The 7,512-nt window shown below is 37.4% G+C and overlaps 1 pseudogene; it reads left to right on the top strand.

The window, feature by feature from the left end:
- The first annotated feature begins 3,188 nt into the window (after positions 1-3,188).
- Positions 3,189-6,785, top strand: LOC103671838 (annotated as a pseudogene).
- Positions 6,786-7,512: the final 727 nt, after the last annotated feature.

Below are 7,512 nucleotides of genomic sequence, written 5' to 3'. Positions count from 1 at the left end.
AAAAAAAAAAAAAAAAAAAAAAAATGTTGCTAACAAAAATTGATATTAATTAATATTTTGAAACTGTGCTTTTGTGGCACCTGGGTCACTCACTTGGTTAAGCATCTGCCTTCGGCTCAGGTCATGATCCCAGGGTCCTGGGATTGAGCCCCAGGTCGGGCTCCCTGCTCAGCAGAGAGCCTGCTTCTCCCTTTCCCTGTGCCTGCCACTCTGCCTCCTTGTGCTCTCTATATCTCTGTTAAATAAATAAATAAAATCTTTAAAAAAAAAAAAAAAGAAGAAGAAATTGTGTTTTTACGTTTAGTACTTCCTATAAAACCATTTGGTCATTTTAATATAATAGCTTTTATATTAATTATAAATGAACACACTTTATAATTTACATTAATCATTAATATACTTTATAATTTATAATAATAATTGAATGGCTATACTGATATATGCATTATATTAATAAAATTAACATATTAATATAAATTAATAAATTATTATATATGATATTAATTATATTACCTATCAATATGTTAAATTATTTTAACTTTGGAGACAGTTTTCCTTTGAAATTTGTTCATTCTAGGTCACCAGGAACAATTATCATTATTATCATTAGATATTCAAATACAATTTTTGAAAATTGCTGGAACATTTTATATATACATTATGTAAATATACTACTTATATATAAATTTATATATACATTATTTTCTTTATATATTTACTTATGTTTTATTCATAGTTCTTAAATTATGTATATATAAGTTAAAATTTTTTATTTGAATATAGTTGACACACAACATTACATTACTACCAGGTCTACAACATATTGATTCAACTTTGCTATACATTATGGTATGCGCACAAGTGTAGCTACCATTTGTCACCATACAATGCTATTATAATATCATTGACTACATTCCCTATGGTGTCCCTTTTATTACCATGACTTATTCATTCTATAACTATTTTTATAAATATATAAAATGTACATGTATGCATTCATTTGTAAAATAAAACCATGAACACAAAAAAGTGTGCTGGGTATAGATATGTACTTATATATACTCATTGCAAATTAAAATATGGGCACAAAATCAGATTTATATAGTTGAAAAGCATGTACATAAAATATTGATACCGAATAAAGATAATTATTATAGACCCCATCCAACTGGAATAAAAATGATTACTTTCTATGTCATCAAAACCATGCTTCCTAGAAAATCAATTCTAAGTACCATTTGAGCCCGAAATCCATGAAGTAGTCATATAACTATAATAATATAAGCACTATTAATAGAAAATCACATGTAATAAAAAATCATAAGTAATATGAGATTATAGAATCATTTAACAGTGAATGTGTAAACCCAAAGTGAAAAGCTTGATGTATGTTTTTTTTAGTTTTGTATAAGTAGGTTATATACTTTGTCTATTTTCACATAGGTGGCACCCAAAGGAATATGACCCCTTTTCAATTCTATATTACTATAATTTTATTAATATTATCTTAATGTATACATAGTAAAAACAATTTCTGTATAATTTTGAGGAAATCATAAATTCTATAGGACTCCAGTTAGCAGAAAATAGATTAAAAAACAAACAAATAAATACCAAACAACCCTAAAATCTCACAAAGAAAAGACTTAAACAAATAGATTTCAAATTCTAGTTCTCTCCAACATTCCCACTGAAATGATCAAAGGCTTAGATCATGTGTGGCAGGATAATATTTATACGTTGCCTGTGGATTTACCCTTCTCCTTCCATATCCAGAAAGTAGCTGGGCTTTGTTTTTTGTTTTTTTTTTTTTTTTTTTTTTTTTTTTTTTTGCCACAGATTTTGGATGACCAGATAAAAGTTAAAAGTGCTTCTTCTCCTTTTGTGCAATTTTAAGCTTAGCAAAGAGGACACTAGGATTTTGAGGGAAATGGAGGGGAAAGGAGAATTTAGAAGCAAATAGATGGGAAGGACTGATACTGAGAAGGGGGCTGACTAATCTGTGTCCTTGGAAAACCACAGTACCCCAGGGAGAAGGCAAGACCTCAAGGGAACACAGTATCAAACACAGGTCTAGAGCTTGCTGTGTGCGAGGCTCTGTTTGGAGAACTTCACTTGCATCTATTCATTTAATCCTCACAAAAAATATTCTGAGATCACATATTAGAATTTACATTTTACAGATAAAAGAACTGAGGCAAAGAGAAGTTATATAATATACAATGCCACACAACTAATAGTAGGGATGATATATGATTTGTAACTGTTTGGCTCCACTGTCTGCATTCATCCACTGGACTCTTTCACTGCTAATGGCTGTATGGATACATGGTATCTCGTTGGCAAAGCCCTCACTATTGTAGCATTAAATTAAGTCCCAGAAGAGTCTGTCTCTCTGAAGGTGATATTTGGGTGGATGGTAATTGTTAGAATATAAGAATTTCTGAGATTAAATTTTCCACTGGCCTGGTAGAACAGGGGCTTAGAAGTATAATTATGTTAATTTAAAACAAAATTAGTAAAAATGTCAATATTCCTACACACTTTCTGACAGATAATAGTATGCAAGAAACTTTGAGTACTTTAGGCAAGATATAATACAGAAACAACCAGACCAGGTGATAAGCCAACAACCACCACTCACCAATTCAAGACACTACTGGCCTCAAGTATGTGAAGCAGATTCCAATACAAATGCACTCCTTTTAGAACGAGTTCTCAACATTTGCTACAACATGGACGGCACTGGAGGAGATAATGCTAAGTGAAATAAGTCAAGCAGAGAAAGACAACTATCATATGATTTCTCTCATCTATGGAACATAAGAACTAGGATGATCGGTAGGGGAAGAAGGGATAAAGAAAGGGGGGGTAATCAGAAGGGGGAATGAAACATGAGAGACTATGGACTATGAGAAACAAACTGAGGACTTCAGAGGGGAGGGGGGTGGGGGAATGGGATAGACCGGTGATGGGTAGTAAGGAGGGCACGTATTGCATGGTGCACTGGGTGTTATACACAACTAATGAATCATCGAGCCTTACATTGGAAACCGGGGATGTACTGTATGGTGACTAACATAATATAATAAAAAATCATTAAAAAAAAATGCACTCCTTTTAGAATCTCTAGGATTAGGGATGAGAAGTCTCTGGAAAAGATGGGAGGTAAAAATCTTGATTCAACTATGGCCTTGCTGAAGGTCACAGGTGCCCGAGATGACACAGAGTAAGGACCCTGTGTTGGCATATATTGCTCCTTGCTTATACTTAGGGAAGCTGGACTTACTAGGCAAAGAGGTCTGGGTGTTTGTTTTTCTAATAAGTAGGGTTAAATGAACTTCTGAGAGAATAGGAGCAATGTCCTAACCAAATTCTAATGGTACAGTTAAAATAGAGACAGAACAATGCCATGCCTGCTGCTATAACTCCATGATTGTCTAGCTCCCTAAGTTAAGGCTCTTCAGATTTAAGGGTCTCTGAGCTGGAAAAGAAAATTAGAGTGAAAATAAACATTTTGCTTCTACTTCATTTGGGTGTAACTGATTAAAACTAAAACAAACCCAATCTCTGAGATGACCTTTCTCAAATTTCAATGAAGCACAACTGCAGTGAGTTAGCAAGATAAAAAAAAAAAATCACTAACTAAAAGTAGACAGGCAACTATAGGGAGCAGAAAGAATGGAGAACAAGGAAAACACAAACAAACAAAAAAACATTATCTGCATTTTAGGTAGGAACACCCCAACCACCTTTCTTTGGAGAGGCGAGGGGGGCTAGGAAGTGGCTTAAACAGAAATTTGTTTTCTCACAATTCTGGATAACTAGAAGTCAAAGATCAAGGTGTTGGCAAGGTTATTTCTTCTGAGGCCTTTCTCCTTCTATATGGTCATCTTCTCCCTCTGTCTTCACATAGTTTTCCTCTGTATTGGTCCATCTCTGGCTTTAAAGTCTTTGAAAAATGGTCTGGAATTTCTTCCATGTCTGATTGTACTCCCCTCCCCATCAATTTCATAGCTCTTGGAAGTCCAAAGGTTTCCCAAGGATCTATGCTACTGGTAAGGAGTCTACATTCTCCTTGCTTTCTCTGTCCCTTACATTATTTACTGGCCCTAACACATTGGACCTAACATAAAACATGACTTAGTCATTCCATTTTCAAACAAACAGACAAAAATTAGTCAAACTGATCAATCAAAAATCTATATGCTGAAAATGTGCTAGAGCCCCACCAGAAGGTCATGATGACTGTCTCAGAACTATCTATAATCTCCTTGATTTTCTCCACTGCTCCTCTCACAAATTACAATTCAGCAATCATTCCTTGTTTCCTGAGCATTCCCTTAGGTTCTCACACACAGGCAAAATATTTTTCAAAAGAGTTTTCTCTCTAAGAGGAATTCTTGTGCCAGCTGTTCACAAAAACAAATGTTTCACCTCAGATGAAAAACATGATAACGGATGTAAAAACTGTAATGGAGGGAGTGTACAGAATATTGGATATTGTAGAAACCCACACGAGTAAATTAAATGTCAATTTCAAGAAATATTTCACCAAATACTTAAGAAAGAAGAAAAAGAGAATATAAATTATGAGAGCAAGGAAGGCACATGGAAAGTACCCTAAAATACAATTTGCCGTCCAGACTAGAGTCAAGAACAAGATGAAAATCAATGATCAAGAAGTAATAAAATGAATTTTTCTGGGGTGAAGGAACACTTGAATCTGGAGATCAAGATGGCTTAAAATCTACCATGCAACATAAATACAGAGAACACCTCAACTTTGTACTTAACCCTGTAGGAAGTCTTAAATGTCATGGATAAAGAAAACAAAATTTTCTAAGTATTTTCGGAGGGACAAACACATATCCAATTCATGTTAAACTATATACACATGCACACACACACATATATTGATGGCAGAGAAGAGGGACACACACACACACACACACACACACATTTATTTATCCTTCAATCTATAATACATAAGTTGTGGCACCAAAAGTACATTGCCAGAAATACAAGAATTTCAAAATGCAATGTGACATAAAAAAAAAAACCAAAAAACAAAAAAGCAAAAAACAACAGCAACCAAAAAACCAAACTATTAACAAGGTAATCTAGGTGACTTAGAAATTAATCACTTAAAACCTTGGTAACAAAAGCAAAGACTTCTCTTTCCTAAAAAATGAAGTAATTCTCTACTCTTTCCACTAACTATAGTAAAAAATGGAGAGAAGAAGACAGACTGGCAAGGGACCTTGTCATCCAGGAAATAACAGTGCCGAGTCTGTGTGTTTTCTTTTATCTTTATATATTGCAGACTTGGTGTTACAAAAGCCAGTAACTTATAAATGCCAATGGGCGCAGGCAATAAAAGCCCTAACAAAAGTTTGCTCCTGTTTGGTTTTAAAAGGATCATAAAAGGAACAGTCTAGCAAGATTTAAAACAAACAAAAACTTTTAGAAAACAGCTACTTTATTCAGACAGCACAGAAAAAATTGTGGCCCACCTCTACTCACACCAGCAAATGCCAAGGGTGTAGCCTAGACTTCCACTCTCCACTAGTTATAAAAATTTGCCCTTCCTCTCTCTAGGCATCCTCATGAAAGTGACATTGTCTTTAAATCCTGCTGGCAACCCCTGATGCACCACCATGATGCCCAGGAAAGATAGGGTGACCCAAAACTCCAGATAGTTTCTTGAGATCATCCAACTTTATTTATTTATTTATTTATATTTTATTTTATTTATTTTTTTGAGAGCGATTGAGAGCAGAGGGAGAGTGACGGGGAAAAGCACACTCCCCACTGAGCAGAGAGCCCGACATGGGCCTCAATCCCATGACCCTGAGATCATGACCTGAGCCAAAGGCAGACGCTCAATCAACTGAGCCACCCAGGTACTCTGAATTCATTCAACTTTTAAATCAATAGCCAAAATGCTTCATTGTGAGAGCAGGCAACATGTGTTCCAAGCAGATGCAGAAAATCCACATGTCCCTCCATGGGAAGGCTGTGGTGCTGACGGGCAAGAACACCAGGATACACAAGGCCATCTGAAGGCATCTGGAGAACAACCCTGCTCTGGAGAAACTATTGCCTCACATCAAGGGGAATGTGGGCTTAATGTTCACCAAGGAGGACCTCACTGAGATCAGGGACATGTGCTGGCCAAGAAGGTGCCAGCTGCCACCTGTGCTGGTGCCATAGCCCCATGTAAAGTCACTGTGCCAGCCCAGAACACTGGTCTGGGCCCCGAGAAAGCCTCCTTCTTCCAGGCTTTAGGCATCACCACTGAAATCCTGAGTGATGTGCAAATGTTTAACACTGGAGACAAAGTGGGAGCCAGCAAGGCCATACTGCTAACCATGTTGAACATCTCCCCCTTTTCCTTTGGGATGATCATCCAGTAGGTGTTTGACAGGGGCAGCAACTACAACCCTGAAGTGCTTGATATCACAGAGGAAACTCTGCATTCTTGCTTCATGGGAAGTGTCCCCAATGTTGCCAGTGTATGTCTGCAGATAGGTTATCTGACCATTGCATCAGTGCCCCATTCTACCATCAATGGATACAAGCAGGTCCTGGCTTTGTCTGTGGCAACTGACTACACCTTCCCACTTGCTGAAAAGGTCAAGACCTTCTTGGCTGATCCATCTGCACTTGCGGCTGCTGCCCCTGTGGCCACCACCACCACTGCTGCAGCCCCAGCCGAGGCTGAAGCAAAGGAAGCATCAGGGGAGTCAGACGAGGATAGGGGATTTGGTCTCTTTCACTAGTCACTGAAAGCAACGGATTCCGCCAACTTTATTTGTGAAATAAGGAAATAAAGGCTTACTTCCCTTAAAAAAAAATAATTTGCCTAGCTCTCCTGTCAATTAAGATGGATCAATTAAGTTTGAGTGATGAGCCAGGACTTTTATCCTTGCAGAATGAGTGGCAACTAGGCTGTCTTTTTCTAATTTGGCATCAGTAGAGACCATGTGGGAATCCTGTACTTCTATCTCTACCTGAAGGTAACAGGGTACTTGCTCTTGACTGAGGTGGTCTCCGTAGATAGTCAGGACTTTATCACTACTCAGGAGTAAAGAGAAGTTGCCTCCTCTAGAGACAAAGGAGCTTGAGTAGGGAATCGGGACTTTCACTGTAACCTGGTAGTACTGAGCAGTACTCTTCCCTCAACTGCCAGACTAGTGTCAAAGAAGGCTAGCTAAACCAAGATTTAAATGAGATCCAAAGTCTTATATGTAGTCCCCCAAATATCTAGGACTTATTTAAAAAATCTCTTGACAATCGGAAGGGAAGATAAGGGGGGGTGGTAAACAGAAGGGGGAATGAACCATGAGAGACTGTGGACTCTGGGAAACAAACTGAGGGCTTCAGAGGGGAGGGGGTGGGGGACTGATTTAGGCCGGTGATGGGTATTAAGGAGGGCACATATTGCATGATGCACCGGGTGTTATACACAAATAATGAATCATGGAACATTGCATCAAAAACTGGGGA

Source organism: Ursus maritimus, unplaced genomic scaffold (assembly GCF_017311325.1).
Source record: "Ursus maritimus isolate PB19 unplaced genomic scaffold, ASM1731132v1 scaffold_6, whole genome shotgun sequence".
Classification (NCBI taxonomy): Eukaryota; Metazoa; Chordata; class Mammalia; order Carnivora; family Ursidae; genus Ursus; species Ursus maritimus.
Note: the sequence above shows the minus strand (reverse complement) of the source record. Positions and strands in the feature narration are given on the sequence as shown.